We start from the raw sequence: 21,815 nt of genomic DNA, 5'->3' as shown, positions 1-21,815 counted from the left end.
GTGGAGGTGAGAGACAGGAAAAACAAACAAAAGATGAATTATTAAGCAAGTCAGGATTGTGGGTAATCATGGAGACAGCATAGGAGACTGGTACTGAGTTATTCCAACAGAGGATCAGAGTGCAGAGCGTCTTTACCCACACATCCAATTATCGCTTAACACTCTTCCGAGGGTACTAAGTCCATGCAGATCCAGCCCACCGCAGGTGAAGGGCCAATCAAAACATTCTCTGGTAGCCTGAAGAGACCCTCTTGCAAGGAGTCCCAGGTGCTTGTGTTTGGGATCTGTCCTGCACACATACACAGGCACAAGTGCTTGCCTAGGGCTGTGGATGGAGCCCCCTTAGCATCTGCTCCGCTTTCCATTCTTACCATTTGGAGTCAGGTTTAAGATAATGATAGAAGAATTTGTAAATATGAGATATTTGTTGTAAGAGTCAAGCTTTTCTTTCTTTAATTAAATGAACAGGTAAAAATCTTCCTACAATTAAGCCACCCCAGCATCCGGCAGGAAGATTTAAAGGTAACTGCATCTGCCTTATAGTAGGAGGGAGCGTGAAGCTAAGTCAGTTGCTCCAGGGAATGAGTAAATTAAGTGCTGATGACACTGACAAGGCAGCAAACTACCTTCACTGATTATTTTAATTTTCTCTCTTTTACAGTCACCTAAACACCCATAGCAGTGAATTCAAAGGTAACTAAAAAGTTGTTTTGCACATTTCTAGAAGAATCATAGAGTCACACATTAGTGTACAAAAAGACCTCTACCAAACCCAAGAAAGAGCAGTTGGCCCTAGGTGTGTGCTATGCATGTGGGGGCCCAGGAGGGAGTATTTCCTTCTGCATATGATTGTGTCTGTCAGAGGGGAAGAAAGAGAAGAGTTTACAAGTAGAACCCTTCAGTAAAAACGAGAGAGAAATGTCCTAGCTGATCCCAGCCTTGTATGAAAACATAAAGCCACAGTGTTGCGTGGTAGGAGAGAATGACAACTTCAGGAGAGAGAAAATGAATGGAGAAGGGATATGTCTCTAGTTACAGCCTCTTAAATGCCCACTCTATCTGAACTAGGAACTCAACTTGCTTGGAAATTTAGGCTTCAAAAACCAAGATAAAACCAGACAGCTGAAAGGTGTTTTCAAAACGATGAATTGGTTGTTGAGTTTTCATTGGGATTTAACTAAGTCAGAAATGATGATCAATGTTAAAAAATTAATAAAGCAACAGTTTGAGTTGTGGTGAAGGGTCTTTCCAGGAGAAAATCAATCTAACAAGATGCTACGTAAATTTACTTTTCTGTTCTCACTGTCCAGGGACACACAGGGAGTATTTTGTCAGAGGAATAAGGCTCTGGAGGGAGATGCCTGAAAGAACAAAAGTAGAGACTCACAGCCTTGTAACAGATGTTCTGAGCAGCACTACTCACAGCAGCCAGGAGCTGGAGCTATTCGGATAAGCACACTGTGTGATGTCTGTATGATGGAGTATTATTCACCTGTGAAAGGATGGTGTTCTGGTACACGCTACAATTTGGTTAAATTCAGAAACCATTATGTTAAGTGAAATAAGTCATACATAACAAGTCACATAAAGGATGATTCCATTTATAGGAAATGTCCACAATAGGCAAACCCACAGATTTTGGGGCGGCGGATTCTGTCCCGGTTGCCCCTCTTCCAGGCCAGCTCTCTGCTGTGGCCAGGGAAGGCAGTGGAGGATGGCCCAAGTGCTTGGGACCTGCACCCCATGGGAGACCAGGAGAAGTACCTGGCTCCTGCCTTCGGATCAGCGTGGTGTGCCGGTACAGCGCGCCAGCCATGGCGGTCATTGGAGGGTGAACCAACGGCAAAGGAAGACCTTTCTCTCTGTCTCTCTCTCTCACTGTCCACTCTGCCTGTAAAAAAAAAAAAAAAAAAAAAAAACAACCCATAGAGACAGAAAGTAGATTAGTGGTTGCCAACAGCTAACTGGAGAGGGGGATGAGGAGTGACTTTTTTTTTTTTTTTTTTTTTTTTTTACAGGCAGAGTGGACAGTGAGAGAGAGAGACAGAGAGAAAGGTCTTCCTTTGCTGTTGGTTCACCCTCTAATGGCCGCCGCGGTCGGTGCACTGCAGCCAGCACACTGCGCTGATCCAATGGCAGGAGCCAGGTACTTTCCTGGTCTCCCATGGGGTGCAGGGCCCAAGCACTTGGGCCATCCTCCACTGCACTCCCTGGCCGCAGCAGAGAGCTGGCCTGGAAGAGGGGCAACCAGGACAGAATCTGGCATCCCGACCGGGACTAGAACCCCGGTGTGCCGGTGCCGCAAGGTGGAGGATTAGCCTAGTGAGCCGCGGAGCCGGACATTTTTTTTTTTTTTTTTTTTTAACAGAGAAAGCGAGGTCTTCCAACTGCTGATTCACTCCCCAAATGGCCACAGTGGCCAGAGCTGAGCTGATCAGAAGCCAGAAGCCAGGAGCTTCTTCCAGGTCTCCCACATGGGTGCAGGGGCCCAAGGACTTGGGCCACCTTCTACTGCTTTCCCAGGGGCATTAGCAGGGAGCTGGATTAGAAGTGGAGCAGCTGGGACTTGAACCAGTGCCCATATGGGATGCTGGCGCTGCAGGCCAGGGTTTTAACCCTCTGCACTACAGTGCTAGCCCTAGAAGTGACTTCCTAGAGGGTATGGGTTCCCTTTCTGGGCGATGAGAATGTTTGCAACTAGATAGCAGTGATGAGAGCACAGCACTGTGAATGTTCCAAATGCCCCGAACTTGTACACTTTGAAATTATCGACTTTATGTCTTTTGAATTTTAACTAAAACAAAAAAGAAAGAAAAGGCAGGGAGAGAGAACCAATAGAAGGGCAGTCTACAAAGCAGCTGACCCAACACACTTCAGAGTTGACAACATAAACAAAACCAGTGAAGGACTGAGGGACGCTCACAGACAGCAAGATCCTAGGGATTCCAGCTAAATGTCTTCTGGGGATCCCGGAAGACAAGGGAGATGTTGGGCAAAAAGCACAGGAAATGGAAAAAAAGTATAGATTTTAGTTTATGATAAGATATCAGCATTAGTTCACTCACTGTAACCCATGGCACACACTATTGTAAGAAGTCAATAAGAAGGAAAACTGGGCGCAGGGAGCATGCACATTCTCTACGGTGTCTTTCCATTTTTCTGTTACGAATAGCCTGGAGGAGGAGCTGCGCTATGATCTCATCCTATCTTGATTACATCTGCAAGGACCTCATTTGTAGATATTCCTCACATCATATTCATAGACACCATGGTTAGAACTTCAACATGTCTTCCTGGCAGACATAATTCACCCCATAACGGAGCGTTTATTCTTTCCCTCCTATGGTAGACACATAAAAACGTTTTCAGAGACCAGCATGATCCCATGGGTGGGCATTTGGAATGAATGACGTGTAGTTTTTTAAAATCTCAGCAAACTTAGGAGGTAGGATCCTAGTCACGCCCCCTCACTTTTTACTCCATTGTGCAGGCGATGGAAGTAAGGCCCAGAAAACATGAGCCAGTTTTTCCTGTGATGCACAGTTGGGAAATGAGGAATTGAAATCTAGACTGTTTTCAAAGTTCTTCCTCACTCCGCCAAATTGTTCTCAGCCTAGACAAGTTTTTAATGACTCCAACCAGGAAACTGAAAGCTAACAGGTTGCTGACTGGAGGCTTCCGAAACATTCTCGTGCCCCTCCATATGGGTCTGATGTCTTCCTGTCTCGCATCTCCTGCCTCTGTCCTCACTGAACCAGGGGCTTGTCTCACACCCTGGTTTCCAAGCCTTTCTCCCCACCTCCCACCACTCTGGCTTTCAAGTTTGATTTACTGATTTCTACTTGTCTAAATGATAAAATCGAGAAAGCTTTTACCAAGTAAGTTTATCATAGAAATGTAACTATTGCAGATATTGTGCAAAATGGTTCTCTCTTTTTTGAAAAAAAAAAATCCAGGCAAATACATTGGTGTCATTAATTTGAATACTAAGTACAACGTTCTGCTTGAAAATCCACACGATGAATAAGAAATCATAATTCTGGCAAGGCAGAGGCATCCTTCAAAGCCATCGTTTGGATAACCCGTTGACGGTGCTGTGATAGTTGCCCATTGATGGCTGATTTAGAGTCTAGCACGTGTGCCATTACCTTTCTGGAGGATATATTTCATGCATGCTCGCATTTTACCAGCAATCCCTGACTCTGAAATGGACTGGGTTACAAGGTTCATTGCATCTTTGGAATTCAGAATGTTGATCACACCCTTATAAAGAACCTACTGTGTGCTTGGCTGTGGCAGCAAAGCATTAAGAAAAGGCAGCTTAGGGTCCTTGCTTTCAGTTTAAATGTGATGGATGTGATTCATTGAATAGCTGGTCTGAGGTATTTAGGCCTCTCTAGGTATCCTGCCCTTGGCCTTCAGTTCCTCTGACACAGGCTAAATGTACTGACCCTTTTTTTTTTTGGCTATGGGGTTGATCATATGACTTGATTTTGACCAATGAGATGTTAGCAGATACTACAATGTAGACATTGAAAAGTTCCTGTGCAGTTGGGCTTGCCCTCTGCCAGGGGTGTGAGAAGAGCTCTGTTAGGTACTGCTGTCCTTCCTCCCAGCCCTGGGATCCACATGTGTGCTCACCTCCTCCTGCTCCGAGGACCTATAGCATGGGCGCAGGTGCCACAGTCAGTGCACAGGGGCCCAAGAGAAAACATATCCTGTGGTTGCCTTTTAAAAAATATTTATTTATTTAATTGATCTGAAAGGCAGAGAAGGAGAAGTTAGGGGAGGGAGAGAGAGGAGTCCTATCTATGGGTTCACTCCCCAAATGCCCACAATGGATAGGGCTGGGGAAAACTGAAGCCAGGAGCAAGGACCTCAATGCAGCTCCTCCACATTGGTGTCAGGGGCCCAAATACTTGAGCCATCACTTGCTGCCTCCCAGGGTGCACATTAGCAGGAAACTAGAATTAGGAGTGGAGCTGAGAGTGAAGCCCAGGCACCCTGATATGGGATAGTTGTGAGACTGTTATGCCTGACCAACCACCCTCCTTGCTATTCTAAGTCACTGGGATTTGATGTTGCCATCAATGATAGAGATGAGGAGAACTCTCCCTCTATACAAATTGTTCCTAAAACCTGTCTGTAAGTACTGGGGCAGAATGACGTTCTGTCAGTTCTGCATCCTCTACTTCATATGCAAAGTTTCCTATTAGTCCCTCCAGCATCACAAGGGAGCCTTGAAAAGATGTATCTGGCGTCTTTGATGAAATGGTTGAGGCATGGCTCATTTTTATGTTTTTAGGGTATTGGTGTTTGTCATTTTTATCCATGCTCATACTAGTACCTTTATGAAATAGAAAGTATGTGGGTGGCTTCGTTTTTTTCTCTTTTCTATAATGCATTCTTGTGGATTTGTTATGCTCTGGGAAGTGAGTTGAAGGGTCTATGAAAGAAGTATAAGTAACATGTCATTTGGCCAGGGCTAGTTGCAGTATAGTCTAGGAAACTGACATTTCTGTCTTCTCACAGTGCTCAATAAGTTAGATAAGAAGGGAAAAATGGGTAATTAGTAGGAAAACTACAGATGTCTTCCACACCAGGGAGTCACAAATCCAAATGCCTACAAGGACTGCAAGATACGGAAATGAGTGCTTCTTGCCATTGGCAACACCAGAGATTGGTGAGAATTATGAAAAATTTAAGAGGTTATCTCCCACCAATAGATGTATAGCTTTGAAATTTCTTAAAATAATCATCTGTGGGGGCTGGCGCCATGGCGCAGTAGGTTAATCCCCCACCTGTGGCACCGGCATCCCATGTGGGTGCCGGTTTTAGTCCTGGCTGCCCCTCTTGCAGTCCAGCTCTCTGCTATGGCCTGGGAAAGCAGTGGAGGATGGCCCAAGTCCTTGGGCCCCTTGCACCCACGTGGGAGACCCGGAAGAAGCACCTGGCTCCTGGCTTCGGATCAGCGCAGTTCCAGCCATTGTGGCCATTTGGGGAGTGAACCAATGGAAGGAAGACCTTTCTCTCTGTCTCTCCCTCTCACTGTCTATAACTCCAACTCTCAAATAAAATAAATAAAATATTTTAAAAAAATAAAATAATTATCTGTGGAATTTGAGTTTTCAACATCCTCCTTGGATGATGCCTGTTACAATTGAAAAATATGTTTCAAGGGTCAGTCATTGTGTATTCATTCTGTAAGATTAATAAACATTAATTTACCATCCACTTTCTCGGGATTTTCCAGGTTGTGGTGTGTGGGTCCCATTCTGTGGTTATTGTATTCAGAAACCACAAATTCACATGTGGCACAAATTGTCTAAGCTAACTAGGTGATGTGTTGGCACGATATATATGACTTTAAAAAAGTTGGTGGGGCCCTTCATGAATCATAAAATACAAATTCATTTAACTAAAGAGTCCCTAGTTTCATGTGACCTATTGTTTTGCATTTTCTCACTCATCAGGTATTTAAAAGCAAAATCACTATTGTGTGAAGGTCTTGATAGTTTTTATGCTACAAAGAGTTCTCACAGGTTGGGAAAGTCTACTGGGCACTGGGGAGTGCAGAAATGATGAGATGAATGTTTCAGAGGCTCAGAGTTTAGGAAGCTCACAGCATAGTAGGGGTGAAGGGTAGTCTAGACATGAATCCCAATTCAAACTTACCTAAGGGAGAACAGGCCTGCATTGGTTATTTGGCCAAAAAACTCAGAATTAAGCACTTAGCACATCCAACTTTGCCTGGATCCAGAGTCTAAACTGTATTTTCAAGAGTTCCATTCTCCCTGTTTCTTGGTTTCACTGTTGGATTTTCTCTGGTCTTCATCCCTCCCGTCGAAGCTCCAATAAGCCTTTACAGAAATTTTTATTTTAGCCATTGATGGCCAACTTTTACTCCCACCTTCCATTTCTTTTTCCTCTTGGAGCCACTGACTTTGTTCTAAGTGGCTGAGTGTCTTAGAGATGGCTGCTCCAGCTCTAAATTTGGGGGTTGGCCTTGATTGTCCAAGCCAATTGTCTTGGTCCCATTCCCTTTTCTATTGATTTAAGGCATGAACATAAGCAACATTCAGGCAAGGAAATGTGAAGTGAAATCCAGGAAAGCTTTTCTTTTCATTAAAAAGAAATACAATTAGGAGACCTTAAGGTATGCTACCTCATAGCCCTAGCCCAGGCAAGAGAAATATTAATAAGGCATGGATTCCTGAATGATGTAGAGGAGACTAACAATTCCAAGAGCAGTCCCAAGTCTAGACTCCTAGCTGCATGATAAAATAATTTTCCATATTTTGAATTATGTAAGGTTTTATGTTATTTGCATCAAAAGCACCTTGGATATGGACTGGGCCTTGGGCCAAGTATTGAGGACAGGAAATATGTAGGGAATACCCTCTGCAGCTACGATGCTTACCCTCTACTGGGGCAGAGGTGGCTATCTTACTCCAGTTTATTAAACTTCTCCCTCTCTGTAAAGTTAACCAAACTGCCTAAAGGGAGTGAAGGAAGAAAGACATGAGGGAAAACTCAATATGTTATGCACAGAGTGGTCCCTGATCAAATGCTGTGGCCTTGCTGGGAGAATCAGAAGCCCTTTGAGCAAATGTCTCTTGTTTCCCAGACACAAATTTACAGTGCATGGCCCTCCCCTGGTGGGCCAGGAAGTCCATCCCTCCCACGAAGGAAAACACACTTCTCCATTCCCACTTTTAAAACTCCAATTATGGGCACAATGAGGATCAGTGGAACCCCACCAGCACTAACAAAAATAAAGCACTTAGCTCATGCAATCTTGTCTCTTTATTTTCAATATCACTTACAATGTAAGCTTTTTTACAAAATCAAATCCTTTCTCACCAATGATATGATTTTCCCTGAAAAGGCTTTGAAGTATCCCGCCGTTATCACTTCTGTACACAAACATTAGCAGAAGCCCCGCTAGGCAGAAGGACAAAAATAATTGTTGAGCCTTCGTTTTAATTTAACCTTTTGTGAATTCCTACTTTAAAAAAGTTCCTCTTGACTTAGTGGCATCATATTGAGATAATTTATGAGGCAGTCCATTCTTGTGAAGACAGCAAATCCCCATGAATCTTTTCCCCCATGAAAGACTGTCTTGGACCCTTCACCCCTTTTAATTTAGGTTTCTTGCTCTCTTTCTTTACCATTTGCATGGGTCCTTTTGTCACCTTAACATTCTTGTCTAATGGTTTCTGTACAATTAAGGCATTATGGAGGTGAGCGTTAATATGTCTCTGAAAATTTATGAAGACCATATGTCTTGGTGTTTGCAAAAGGATGTGCCAGAAATGGGTTAGGATGCAGGTGCTCTGCTCTTCCAGTTGATATGGGAGTGAAGTTCATGATCTTTCATATTGGTGGTGGGAGTAAGCAGAGACCATTGTCAGGAAAGTGTGACGAGACGTCAGTAGCCAGCTGGTATAAATCAGGAGAGAAACAGAGTTGAAGCTGTGTTAATATCAGGTTTGGCATAAGAGTGGCTAAAAACAGGAAAAAGCACTTGATCTAGTGGTTAGGATGGCTGCTTCCATGGCCACACATGAGTACTTGGGTTCAAGTCCCAACTACGATTCCTTACTCCATCTTCCTGCTAATGTAGCCCCTAGAAGGCAGTGGTTATGATTCAAGTAATTGACCTCTGTTGCCCACATGGGAGACCTGAATTGTGTTCCTTGTTCCCAGCTTGGTTCCAGCCCAGCCCCAATCCTTGTAGCCATTTGAGGAATGAATCAGTAAATAGGATCATGCACTCTCTCCCTCACTCTCTGCCTCTCTCTCTCTCTCTCTCTGGTACATAGATGAAAAAATTTTCTTTAAAGTATGGTATTTGTAGAGCCTTTGCTGATTTATTAGCCATGTGACTATGTGCTACAGCCTTTGTAATCTTTAGTTTCTTCATTTGTGAAGTAGAGGTACATTAGAACACAACTCCTTACTGAGGTTCACCTGGCTCACCTGCTCTGGCCCCTACCTTGGTCTCAGCTCTGTCTTCAGCTTTTCATTGGGCTCTCACCACACTGGCATCTTTCGTACTCTCCAGTGTTATGGCCACTACCTCCCACCCCAGGGCCTTGGGCCATGCTGTAAAGTGCTTTCCTCCAATTGCTCACAGGGTGGGCTCCCTCTCTTCCTTCAGGAGCCGGGTTGACTTTTACTTCTTCACATAAATCCTGATCCTAGCATAGTTCCACAAAGGCAGACTTGAATAGTTTGCTGGGGAGGCAACCCTACAAATCAAAAATGTAGGACAAGAGAGTCAGACGAGATGATATTAATGAGAGATTTACCTCTGTGGGCATCCCAGCCTTATGTTGTTGGGGAGACTGTATAAACCTTCCTTAGAGTGGTCCCATGAAGAGCCAGGAAGCTAGGGTGGTTTTCTACCTGTTCTCACCCTTTGCAGGTAGACAGTCACTCTGGTGGGTGCTGATGGTTTGACATTTCCAGTCTCTGCTCCCATATACTGAGCATGACGTGGCATACTCCAGAGAATGCCCTGTGAGAGGGAGATGCAGGTGCTGGGGCTAGGAAGCTGTTGGTATGAGGGAAGACTGGCTGTCGTGGCTATAGGTGACACCACAGGTGGGCCAAGGGAACATGGGTGGGATTCTATCTCCTACAGTCCTCCATTTTTCTCTGTTCCTCCACTTATCATAATTGGTAATCATACTTTCCTTGTGTATTTGTTAAATTGATGTATCAAAGGGTCCAAGAGCCCAAGAGTGATGGGATAGCCTCAGTCATTCAACACCAATATGGCAAGGACATCAATCACACAAAGCTTTGCCCACACTACGTGAAATTTCTACAAGTAGAATTGCTATGTCTAAGCTAGGAGATTAGATCATGCCTTTGTTAGTAACGTTTTTGAGATTCTTCATGGACTCAAATAGTACAGGTTCAAAGTTTAGGAATGGTGGCAAATTAAGTCCTGAGGATCTCAAATATTTTGAGTCTCTTGTTAATGAACCCGAAAAAATATTTTTTTTCTTTTCTAAATTGCATAATCAAGATGGTTTTGAAGGTTTTGATGATTTTGCGTGCCTCTGTGTGTGTGTATGTGTGTGTTTGGGTTGCACTAAATTCCCATTCAAAACTTCCCTGAGTGCTTTTCTGTTTGGTTGACAAGTGTTCTGATCAACACTTTCCAAATCTCTAGTTTACTCAAAGCCTTCACCCTCTCCAGCCAGGATGTGTGACTACAAACTCAAAAAAAAAGGAGAATTTCACATTGACAAATGTAACACCTATGATGGGAATATGCCGGCGAGTGTCTCTCTCCAAGGTTAACTAGAGACAATAATTACTTTCTCCAGAGATCGCCCAAGTGACATGCTGCTGTCTTGATTTCATTGCTGTTTTACGATGTGCATTTCTCGCCACTTATAAATGAAACAAATGAGGTTAGATGGCAAAGATTACGAAGGGAATTAGCAATAATGAGCCTAGTAACAAAAAACATTATTATAGAAAATTGAGTTGACCTTACTTTCATAATTATTCACCTTAATTGTTTTTTGTAGTGTAATTTGAATGAAATTAAATAATACTAGTATTCCCTCTGCCACTGACAGGGGATTTCATGTAAAGATTAATAATTTTCAAAACTAAAGATTTGGCTGTCATTTCAGAGGTCATTGATGCTATTCCAAGAAGCTACTTGCCCCCCACATGACCGTGAACCAACTCTGCCAAGACTGTGATTTACCCTTGGAGCACCTTAGGTCATGTGCCCTGGGGCAACTACTTCTAATCTTCATGGGATTCATTTCTCTCCTGATCCCAGACCCTTGCTCTTCCTAATTTTCCCACCAGAACATTCTCTGTTAGTTATCCATGGTCACATTTATGTGTGAGGGAGCCAGAATTTTTTGATTAACCAGGTGGGCATAATTTGAATCAGAAGTATAAAATCTTCTTAGGGCCCTCCTTGAAGGCATCACACTCATGACGCTGGGATTTAAAGGTGACTGAATAGAGCACTTTTGACTTTTACCTAATTTTGGACAAGAGTGACTTCAAGATGCATGGGTACTTCCTGTGTGTCAGACACGGAGTCAGGTGCTTCACCAGTATTCCCTCAGCTCCTCCTCCTCCTCCTGACCCCTGGTGCCAGTTCTGTTGTCATTCCACTTTGCAGACAAGGGAAGGGAGGCGTCACAGTTAAGTGAGTTGCATAGGTTCAAGCAAGGGGGAGTTAAGTTTTGTGTTCTTATCCCTGCCCCATGAAGCTGAGCTCTTAGTCAATAGGGTGGAACCAAGGAAAGCCCTTCAGCTGGCAATGCTGGTGCTGGCTATCAGGTAACTCAGGCTCCGTCTCTATGTGCTCACTTCATGTCTCTGCGTGTAACAGACTTCTCTCAACCTGAGTTTACACTTGCAAAATTGGAAAAATCACCTAACTTACTGCTGCCTTTGGTACCTTGGATAGAGTAGTGATTCTCTCCCGGCAGTTCATTGTGGTAGTTGCAGCTCAGGGCCACCCTGCAGTACACAGGGCAGCTCTCCACAGAGGGTGAGCTGGACCAGAAGGTCAGTAGTGTGAGGTTAGGTTTTAATCCCTGGACAAAAGGACCAGAGAAACAAGTCTCACACTAAGTAACTAATTAGTCATTTACCTTACTTAGTTGACAGGGAATCAGTTAACTAGCTAATGATATAGACGCTTTGGATTGAATTGACTCACAATTGTTTCCCAATTAATATCTGATCAACTTATGGATAAAAAAAAACTGTGAATTTAATTATTTTATAAATTGGCCTCTTTGTTTAGTGAAATGACAGTGTGTCTACATGTGCTTGCTTGCGTATGTGGATGTGTGTGTGTATACAGGGATATTGCACAGAGAATGAATAACTTTTGCCTTAAACTTTTATATCAGCAGAGCCTTGGACAGTACATGGGTGATCTGCCTTAACCCTCATCACAATACTATTGCCGTGGTCGACCTCATTCACGGATGAGATTCTGTGGATTAGAGACCGGGAATTTGGCCAATGCTGGCAGAGCTCTGGTCGATGAGAGGCCAGAGCTCCACTGGGCCTGTTCTGGCACCAAAGTCCAAGCTGTTAGCTAGGATGTTAGAAGTACCACCCAATCCACAACCCTTTCATTGATTTTTGCTGTATCCATAAGACACATATATTATTATTTTCCTGAATTTTAAAAATTTAAATAAATTTGATCCCCTCTCCCGCCTCCCCGGAATAACCTGAAATCGTGGGTTCTCCATACTGGCATTTGCTATTTTCCTAATAAATGTTGGGGGACTCACTGCTCTAAAACCACACCTGTATCAACGTGAATGTGTGATGATCAAGCACTCCACAAGTGGAAATTGTAATCATGGACTGTTCATCTCGGGAAGGGCCTCTCCGGTAGTTCTGAATGGCAGAATTTGGTAAGATCAGCAACGTCCAGAGTGAGGATGAAGAAGAAGGTGAAAGGGAATGCTTTCCAGGGCCCCTGCGATGGAACACAGTCACCGGAGCGCGGAGGGCAGGTCAACTCCTCTCTGCTGCGCGCTCGTACACGGTATTCAATTTGACAGAGGACCGTGCAGTAGCTTCCAAGTGGGGAAATGGGAATTAGCAACATTCCCTCTCCAATTACTAACTTCACAGAAATGCAAACAGCTCAGCACAGGGACTCATTGTCTGTTCCCAGGCTTTTGGTGAACAAATACATTTGATAGTTGCGACGACACGTGGAGAAATAGGCCCTGATCGTCAATGAACGCTCGAGTTCTTCCATTTTGCTGTCAATAGGTTTAATAATTGATTGTGGGGGAAAACGCAATAGGGTAAGAACAATACCAGGTTATCTCAAGTGTTCTAGAGGAATGATTTGTGTCAAATTAGGTATTTCTTTCTTTTTTTAAGAGCATACACCGTGCCGTTCACAAGGTAAATTGTTACTGATTCAAGCTTTTTTCTTCCCCCTGCATTTAGCTGGGATAGACCCCTGTGGCCAATCTTCTGTGAATAAAATTGCCTGCCTCTCCTAGGAGTGAGTCAGTCTTTCCATCTGCAGACTTCGAGTGGAAGTGCGGCTGGCGTGGGGTCAGGAACATCGGAACCAGAGTCGAAAGAGAAGGAGGTGGATTCTTCTTCCTCCTCGTGATTAACACACTTTCTCGGTCTTTCCTGGCCAACACTTGTAAGTAATGGCTGCATGGCTAATTGCAGTATTTCCTGCACTTCCCCATACATGTTCAGCTTGTACTGAGGCAACACAAGGAAGTGCTTTGGTGAAGTAGATTCAGAGTAGTCCCATCTTGTGTAATTCTTACTATTTTGATCCCCACCCCCAGTGGCCTCGTGAAGTAGGAAGGATGTTTAACTTGGGGTTCCACAGTATGAAGCCAAGTGCCAGCTTCGTCATAATGTTAAATGCACTCTACTGAATTCTGTGATTGACGTCTGCCTTTGCGGCTGTCCTGTGGCCTTGCGGGACGTGACCTTACACAGGTGTTTAAAAATAGCAGGTATTCAAAAAAAAAAAAAAAAAAAAACTTGACTAAATAAATGAATTCTTCCCTCTCTGAACTCTGTTTCTAGAGCAGTTGTTTTCAGCCGGTGGTGATATTGTCCCTGAGGGGACATCTGGCAAAGTCTGGAGATAATTTGATGATCAGCACCAGGATGGGTATGGGAGTATTATTTGGTGGGCAGAGGCCACGGGTGCTGCTCAACACCCTGCAGTGTGCAGGCCGGCCCCACAGCCTCTGGTTTCACTAGCATCTGAGGGAGGAAGCTCTAGAGACATCTCCGACAAACCCAGGATGGGAGAGGACTTCTCTGGGAAGCTAACAAGGCTCCCTCGCACCAGCTCTTCTAAGACCGTGGGATGTGTCCTAGCAATGTAGTCACACGGTCGTGCACTTTTGTTCAATTTGCAGATGTAGGTGGCTACTGGGAGTTTTTGGATTTGATTCTGGGGAAGACCTGAGACTTCATTTGTGTTTAGTGGAATATTCACATGTGGCTATAGTTCTCTTTGTGTTAGATAAGACACTGCTCATTGTACTGGTGGAGGAATGGCTCCCAGAATATTCCTAAGCCCCACTTTCCCATCTTTCTCAGCAAAATAATACAAAGGTGAAGCCCGGGGGTCCTCAGAGGATATTTGTGTTTTCCAGGTGTTCAATGTGAGTGGGCAGTGAAGGAAATACAAGGTAGTCTGTGTAGAAGTTTTCTAATAACCAAATGTGTGAACTGAAGTGGAGGATTAATTTCTCATGAAGCCAAGGCAAGACAGGATTTCTTTCCTGCCTGAAATGCACTTGATAGTGCAGTGTATACAAATAAAGGCACTGGGCATTTTTTAAAAAAATGATGTCAAACAAAGTTTATCAGAATTGCTGAATTGTAAGGCATGAACCTATAGTTGCATTGTGAAGCCAGATACATCTATCTAATATGAAGTTACAAGTTTCATGGAGCCTATTTATAAAAATATGAAGCCAATTTCAATGAGCAATTAACCATGTAAAAGGAAAGCTTAAATTATATTACTATTTTTTATGGAAAATACTTTAAAAATCAGGTTACCAAATTGTAGACAACCTAAAATATGGAAAAGACATATATTATAGAAACACTTCAGGCAGTTAATTGAAAAGATTAATAAGAGCTGTTATGGGGGCCAGCGTTGTAGTATAGCAGGTTAAACATCCTTGTAGCATTAGCATCACAAACAGGGGCACTGATTCAAGTCCTGGCTGCTCCACTACTGATCTGACTCCCTGCTAATGTGCCTGGGAAAGCAGCTTAAGATGGTCCAAGTGCTTGGACCCCTACACCCACATGGGAGACCTGGCAGAAGCTTCGGGCTCCTGACTTTGGCCTGACACAGTCCTAGCTATTGTGGCCATTTGGGGATTGAACCAGTGAATGTTTCTCTCTGTCTCTTCCTCTTGTCTCTGTAACTCTGCCTTTCAAATAAACAAAAATAATCTCCTTTTAAAGAGGTGTAGGGGTTCAAGCACTTGGACCATCCTATACTGCTTTCCCAGGCCATAGCATAGAGCTGGATTGGAAGAGGAGCAGCCAGGAATCGAATCGGCACTGCAGGTGGAGGCTTACCCTACTATGCCACAGCCCTGGCCTCCCCAAAATAAAACATTTAAAAAAGATAAGAGCTGTTATGTTTTCTGGACCTTGTGATGCCAGTGGTATTTTCAGTTTTTAGAATTTATGATTTGTTGTGATTTAAAAAAATTCCTTCTAAATAAATATACACTTCTGTACCTTATTTTATATTCTTATGTTTGTTTCTAATTAGGGTTTCCAAATTGTGTAAGCTCCAGAATCTTCCTCTACTTACAGTTTCACGAACCCCTAACCCCGAACAGCTCACATCTTTATGTCCCTAGACTAGACCTTTCCTGTGAGCTCCTTGGAGTGATAAACTCTCATTAAATCGCCTTGACATCAGCTCTGGGAAACCCGGAGACGTCTTCACACTCAGCATGGCCAAGGTCAACCTCACATACAGCTCCCCTGCCCATGTCCCAACCTGGTGTTCATTCAGTGTTCTCCCTCAATGACTGACACACCTAGGACTCTTCCTTCATGCCTGCCTCTTCCCGCCCTGCACCTAATTCATGGTGTCCTGGGACTGTGATCTTTTAGATGTGTCCTACGTTCACTTATTCTTCCAGTCTCTCACCCCCACCACTTCTTGGGTCCAAGCCACCATTGTTGTCCTCTTAGACTCAGAATCTCCAGCTGGTCACCAGTTGCACTGTTGGCTCCCTTCCAAATCACTCTCCAAGGAGTCATCTTGGCAAAACACAAATCTGATCATGCCAGATCCCCTGTGCAAAATCTTCCATGTCTCCCCGGCACTCTTAAAAATTATTAAGCAATCAAACCAAGGTCTTTAAAATGATCCACATAGCATAGGATGATCTGGCTTCCCCTCTTCTCTCTAGCTTCCTCTTGCATTGCCCCTGGCATTCTTCCTCCTTCTCTCTGGTGTTTTCTTGCTCTAAGGTCTTTGCATGTGTTCTAGCTTTGTCACTTCTACCTGTTGTACCCTCTTCATTCTTCAGATCCGTACACAAACGTCACTCTCTATGGGAATCTTTTCTTAGCTTCCTGCTTGGTTCATATCCACAGGATCTCATTAGAGAGGGTGCATTCAGAGCAACTGTAGCTGCAATTGTATATTTGGATTTGACACTTTTTTAAAGGAAAAGCCATTTCCCCACTAGATGGTAGGTTTATGGGGGCGGAGCCATGTGTGAGTTCTCTCATCACTGCATCCTTTGCATTTGCACAGAGTGGGTAGGCTATACACTCTGCTGAATGAATGAATAAATGAATTGTAGGATGAACGTAGGCAGTCACAGGAGATAATTCCCAGGAACGTTACCATGAAGACATCGCACCCCATAATTTTAATGGATTGGATCAAAGGGATTCCTCCTGTGAAGGTCAGTCCCAAAGAGGAGGCTCTTAGATCAGACCAGGCCGCAGTATGGCCGTGGCATAGAGGCTGGATTTTTTTTTTTTCTGGGAAGAGCAAGAGGTTTAAAAAAATGTTTTTAAAAATATTATTTGTTCTTTCAATACTTTTCTAGAATCCTCGTTTTGTCCTTTGTTTACTCCCCTCCATTGTTTCTCTTGCCCAGAATGCCACACGGCCTTTATCTGTAGATTGACAGATAGACTTGAGGATGCCTGCTGTTTGAAAAAGAGACCCTTGCCATTGAAGCACCTAGAAGACCACAGCAAAGGTGAAAGGAAAATGACACGACATGAAAGCCTCTGGACTCAGAAAGTGTGGAGGGCTGGACGGCAGCTACTGTGGTCTGAACTGTGCTTCTGGAAGGTTAGTATGTTGAGGTGCTTCCCTCTCCCGTAGCTGTTTGGAGTTAGGGCCTGTGAGACATGATAAAGGTCAAGTGAGGTCATGAGGGTGGGCCCTGGACGGGTAGGGTTTATGCCTTGATAAGAAGAGACCCTAGAGTTCTCTTTTTTCTACTGTGTGAGGACAGAGCAAGAAGATGGCCATCAGCAAAGTAGGAAGAGAGTCCACCCCAGAGGCTGACTCTTGCTGGGACCTTAATCTTTGATTTTCCAGCCTCCAGAAAATGCATATCTATTGCTTAAGCAGCACAATCTGTGGTATTTTATGGAAACCTGAGCAGGCTGGGATGGTTGCCCCAAAGATACTGGATCCTAACACTTGGAATCTGTAAACCTTATCTTATTTGAGGGAGGGGGAGGAGTTTGAAAACGTGATGAAGTTAAGGATGTTGAGATAAGGATGTGGTCTGGGATTACTCAGGTAGGCCCTAAATGCCATCACAAGTATCCTTTTAAGAGACAAATCGGGGACCGGCGCTGTGCCGCAGCGGGTTAAAGCCCTGGCCTGAAGCGCCGGCATCCTATATGGGCGCTGGTTCTAGTCCCAGCTGCTCCTCTTCTGATCCAGCTCTCTGCTATGGCCTGGGAAAGCAGTAGAAGATGGCCCAAGTCCTTGGGCCCCTGCACCTATGTGGGAGACCTGGAAGGGGCTCCTGACTCCTGGCTTTGGATCAGCGCAGCTCCAACCATTGCAGCCATCTGGGGAGTAAACCAGCAGATGGAAGACCTCTCTCTCTGTCTCTACCTCTCTCTGTAACTCTGTCTTTCAAGTAAATAAAATAAATCTTTTTTTTTTTTTAAAAAAGAGAGATGGAGGGAATTACACACACACACACACACACACACACACACACAATGCTAAGATAGAGGCCGAGACTGCAGTTATGCGGTTACGAACCTTAAGATTGCCAGCAGCCACCAGAAGCCACAGGATCACCTAGGGCCTCTGGAAGGATTTGGTCTTTTGTTCCAGGCTTTTGGTCCTAGAACTGTGAGAAAATGAATATACGTAGTCATCACATTTGTGGCAAGTTGCTGCAGCAGTTGGAGGAAATGGATACAGAAACAATGTTTTTCATTGCATGCATTTCTCTGTGACTTTTCACCTTTATGGTGGTAAGAACTTACTGGTCTACATCAGGGTTGGCCTTTAAGGAGAGAAGGCAAGGGAGAGCCTGTGGGCTTATTTCTCTGTGGAATTTTGGGCCCAAAATCTTGGCTGGTAATAAAGAGCAAATTTGCGTAGAAGATTAGGAGGTTGGTAAACACTACTTGGAACCTAATAAACCTTAGGGAGATGGGTTCAAAGCTTCAGTTCTTCCCATGATAATAAAATCTCTTATCTAGAGTTAGTGAGCTAGTGAACAACTCCAAATCTTACTATTAGAGGTGACAAATTACATTAAGTGTTCAGGTCTCACTAAAGGGTTGATATTTGGGTAGAGGATGCAATAAGATATCATATATAGGGTGCCGGATTCTGTCCCGGTTGCCCCTCTTCCAGGCCAGCTCTTTGCTGTGGCCAGGGAGTGCAGTGGAGGATGGCCCAAGTACTTGGGCCCTGCACCCCATGGGAGACCAGGAGAAGCACCTGGCTCCTGCCATTGGATCAGCACGGTGCGCCGGCCGCGGCTGCCATTGGAGGGTGAACCAACGGCAAAAGGAAGACCTTTCTCTCTGTCTCTCTGTCTCTCTCTCTCACTGTCCACTCTGCCTGTCAAAAAATAAATAAATAAAAAAAGAAAAAAAAAGATATCATATATAAACTTATAGGACGTGAGCTTTTGGCAGAAGAAACTGTAGCCACAAAGGCCCTCGGTTGGAAATTACTTGGCATATCCCAAAATGTCCCAAAAAGCTATATAATTTGGTGCATATACATTTATGATTATTGCATGTTTTAGAAAATGTTTTTAATCATTACCTCTTTATTATATGATTCTTTTGACCTTAAATCTGGCATGTTGTTAGCATTGACTTTCTCACTTGAAATATCTTATCCATAGCTTTATTTCCAACTTTAATAGTAGATATCTAGGATAAATCATGCTGCATCTCTTCTATTTGAGAAGGCAGGAGAATGTGAATTGGATTTAGAAAGACTTCCATCAAAATTTTTAATATAAGAATATCCTAGTGCTGAGGAGACACCTCCATTATGTGAACATAATTTACATATACAAAATAACTCATTTCCTGATGAATTTAAGTAACTAAGGTATTACTGTATACGCCATTCAGTATCTTGAAATTTTAGCAACTCTCAATAAATTTTTAAACTAAAGGTCACAGCTTTGTTAAGCCACAAAGATTGCATCCAAAATTTATAGAATGTAAGCAAAAATTATTAATTTATTCAAATAATAACAATGGTTGGTTTTTATTTATACTTGCAGTCACACCATCAGTATGGCCTGTGTTCAGAGTTGCTCCAAGAATGGTTGGAAGAAATGTGATTTAGCAAGATTTCTCAACTGTGCTTATGACCAATATCACGCTCTTGGGAGGGGACCAGCTGTAGTCCAGGCCATAGCCTGTGATTCTGGGGAGGAAGCATCAAGTTTCAGCCCACAGGGAATTGAGTCCCCGACCTTGGCCTCATTAGCACCATGTTCTAGCCAACTGTGCTAATTGGTCACACATGGCAAAAGATTTAGCGATAGGAAACGATGTGAGAGTACAGGATTCTTGTATTGAACTGTTTTGATCTGATGGAGAAAACCTTTTACTTGGGGGTCAGCTCGAGTTTTGTTTTGGATGGCTGAGTTACTTTTAGTTTGTGTGCATTTGAGCAACGAAGATAATGATGCTGATCTCAGAAGATTAAAAAAAATAAGTGTAAGGAAAATAACTTCCATGGGAGTGTGTGTTATGGAGTGCAGCATGCAGTAGTTGTTCAGTAAGTAGTCTTCCATGGATCGGTTTAAATCACTATAGGGTGGGCTGATGATGCCAAACACCATAGCGCTTTGCCCCTGCTTGGAATTTTTCCCTATATTTCTTCATTCCCTCTTATCTTTGGTGACACAGCTAACATGCTGAAGGCACCATACAAGTACAAAGTGACATAATGATGTGATAAAAGTAAATCCTAGTTGAGTAGAGCCCTGTGAGTCCAAAGTGTTAAATCTGCTTAGCACTGCCTGAGTGCATCGTTGCAAGGTGGATTTGGCACCGCAGTCCTCCCTTATGGTGGACACCTCAAGCAAGAACAGACAGGCCGGCGCCGCGGCTCACTAGGCTAATCCTCTGCCTAGCGGCGCCGGCACACCGGGTTCTAGTCCCGGTCGGGGCGCCGGATTCTGTCCCGGTTGCCCCTCTTCCAGGCCAGCCCTCTGCTGTGGCCAGGGAGTGCAGTGGAGGATGGCCCAGGTGCTTGGGCCCTGCACCCCATGGGAGACCAGGAAAAGCATCTGGCTCCTGGCTCCTGCCATCGGATCAGCGCGGTGCGCCGGTCGCAGCGCGCCGGCTGTGGCGGCCATTGGAGGGTGAACCAACGGCAAAGGAAGACCTTTCTCTCTGTCTCTCTCTCTCACTGTCCACTCTGCCTGTCAAAAAAAATAAAATAATAAAATAAATAAAAAAAAAAAAAGAAAGAACAGACAGCACAGAGGCCGAGGGAGTGTCTTGAGACCCACCTCTGGGCTTTAAGTCCTTACTTAGTAGCTGTGCAACCTTGAGACTAACATTTAACTTCTTAAACCCTTGGTTTCCACATGTGTGAAGTGGGGGTCATAATTATTCTTCCCTCTGCAGATAATTGTGAGACAAAAGGAGAGAACACAGGTGAATGATTTAGCTCAACATACAGGTGGGGCTCAGGAGTGCTCAGTACACTCCTGTCACCACCCTTGGCACTTAAGTGAAAAGTTCCTGCCACCACCACCTTTTTTTTCCCCTAGGGAGACTGTGAGCCCATGAACATTTCTACTCAGAATGTAAACTTTTCTACACGACGTGGGCTCCACACACACAGGTGGATTTTTTGTAGGAATGGTGTGCTGTGTTCATCTCCTGAAAGGTTAATTGTTGGGGTCTGAGCCCAGCATCAGCCTTGGTCTTATTCCAAGGGTTTCCTGGATCTCTTTCTTATCCTTGGCTCGACCCCTTCATGTCACATCAATTTTTCTCTCAAGGGTGGTGCCCTCTCATGGACTCCGCGGAATCTGTACCTCATTTCCTCTCGGTTCCTGGGGCTGCTGACTCCTTCCAGGGGTTGTACATGTTGTGTCTTCTCTAGGCTATGCCATTTTTTTCCCTGGAAGATTTTCCAGTTCATCCCTCCCACTGCCAACACCTCTGCTCCCTTCTGTGTCTTGCATGGACCTTGTGATCACCTTTTTCTCCCGTACAAATGTTGAGCCTTGCAGTTCCCCATCTTCAACCACTGCGCTGCTTCCTCTTCCTCATCCTGAGGCCTTTCTTCTCTTGGGGTGCAGATTTCTTAGCCTCAGTGCGATTTCATCATCAATGGTAACATTTTAAATATTATGATAATTTTTTCCACTGCCTTTCTCACACACACACACACACACACACACACACAATCAAGACATCCATGCCATCAGTAGAGAGCAGTGGTCCTTAGTGAGAGGTAATTTTTCCTGCTAAATGACATTTTCAAGTTTCTGGAGGTATTTTTTGTCACAAACATGGGGCTGCTTCTGGCATCTGGGAAGCAGAGCTCAGGGATGCTGAGAGTGCTCTACAATGCCAGGAGAGCCTCACCCCCACCCCCACCCCCACCCCCACCCCCAGCCCAGCCCGACAAAAACTATGGGGCCTCAGATGTCAACAGTGCTGAAGTTGAGAAACTCTGATAGGCTAATAAAGTCTTTATCTTAAAAAAGTAAAAATCAAAAGACAAAGCAGGCATAGGGCACTTAACAGTAAATAATAGCCGACGCTTA

General features: G+C 44.1%; 1 long non-coding RNA gene across 2 annotated transcripts in view; it reads left to right on the top strand.

Moving 5' to 3' along the window:
* Positions 1–21,530, top strand: part of LOC127487354 (uncharacterized) — a 56,145-nt gene extending 34,615 nt beyond the window's left edge. For both annotated transcript variants that reach the window (XR_011379827.1, XR_007914141.2), the window contains 2 exons: positions 12,979–13,186; positions 16,668–21,530. This is a non-coding gene — a long non-coding RNA (uncharacterized lncRNA). The remainder of the gene's footprint in view (positions 1–12,978; positions 13,187–16,667) is intronic.
* The last annotated feature ends 285 nt before the right edge of the window (positions 21,531–21,815 follow it).

The sequence above is a fragment of the Oryctolagus cuniculus genome, chromosome 11 (assembly GCF_964237555.1).
Source record: "Oryctolagus cuniculus chromosome 11, mOryCun1.1, whole genome shotgun sequence".
NCBI lineage: Eukaryota > Metazoa > Chordata > Mammalia > Lagomorpha > Leporidae > Oryctolagus > Oryctolagus cuniculus.
This window is presented reverse-complemented; position numbering and strand designations above follow the sequence as displayed.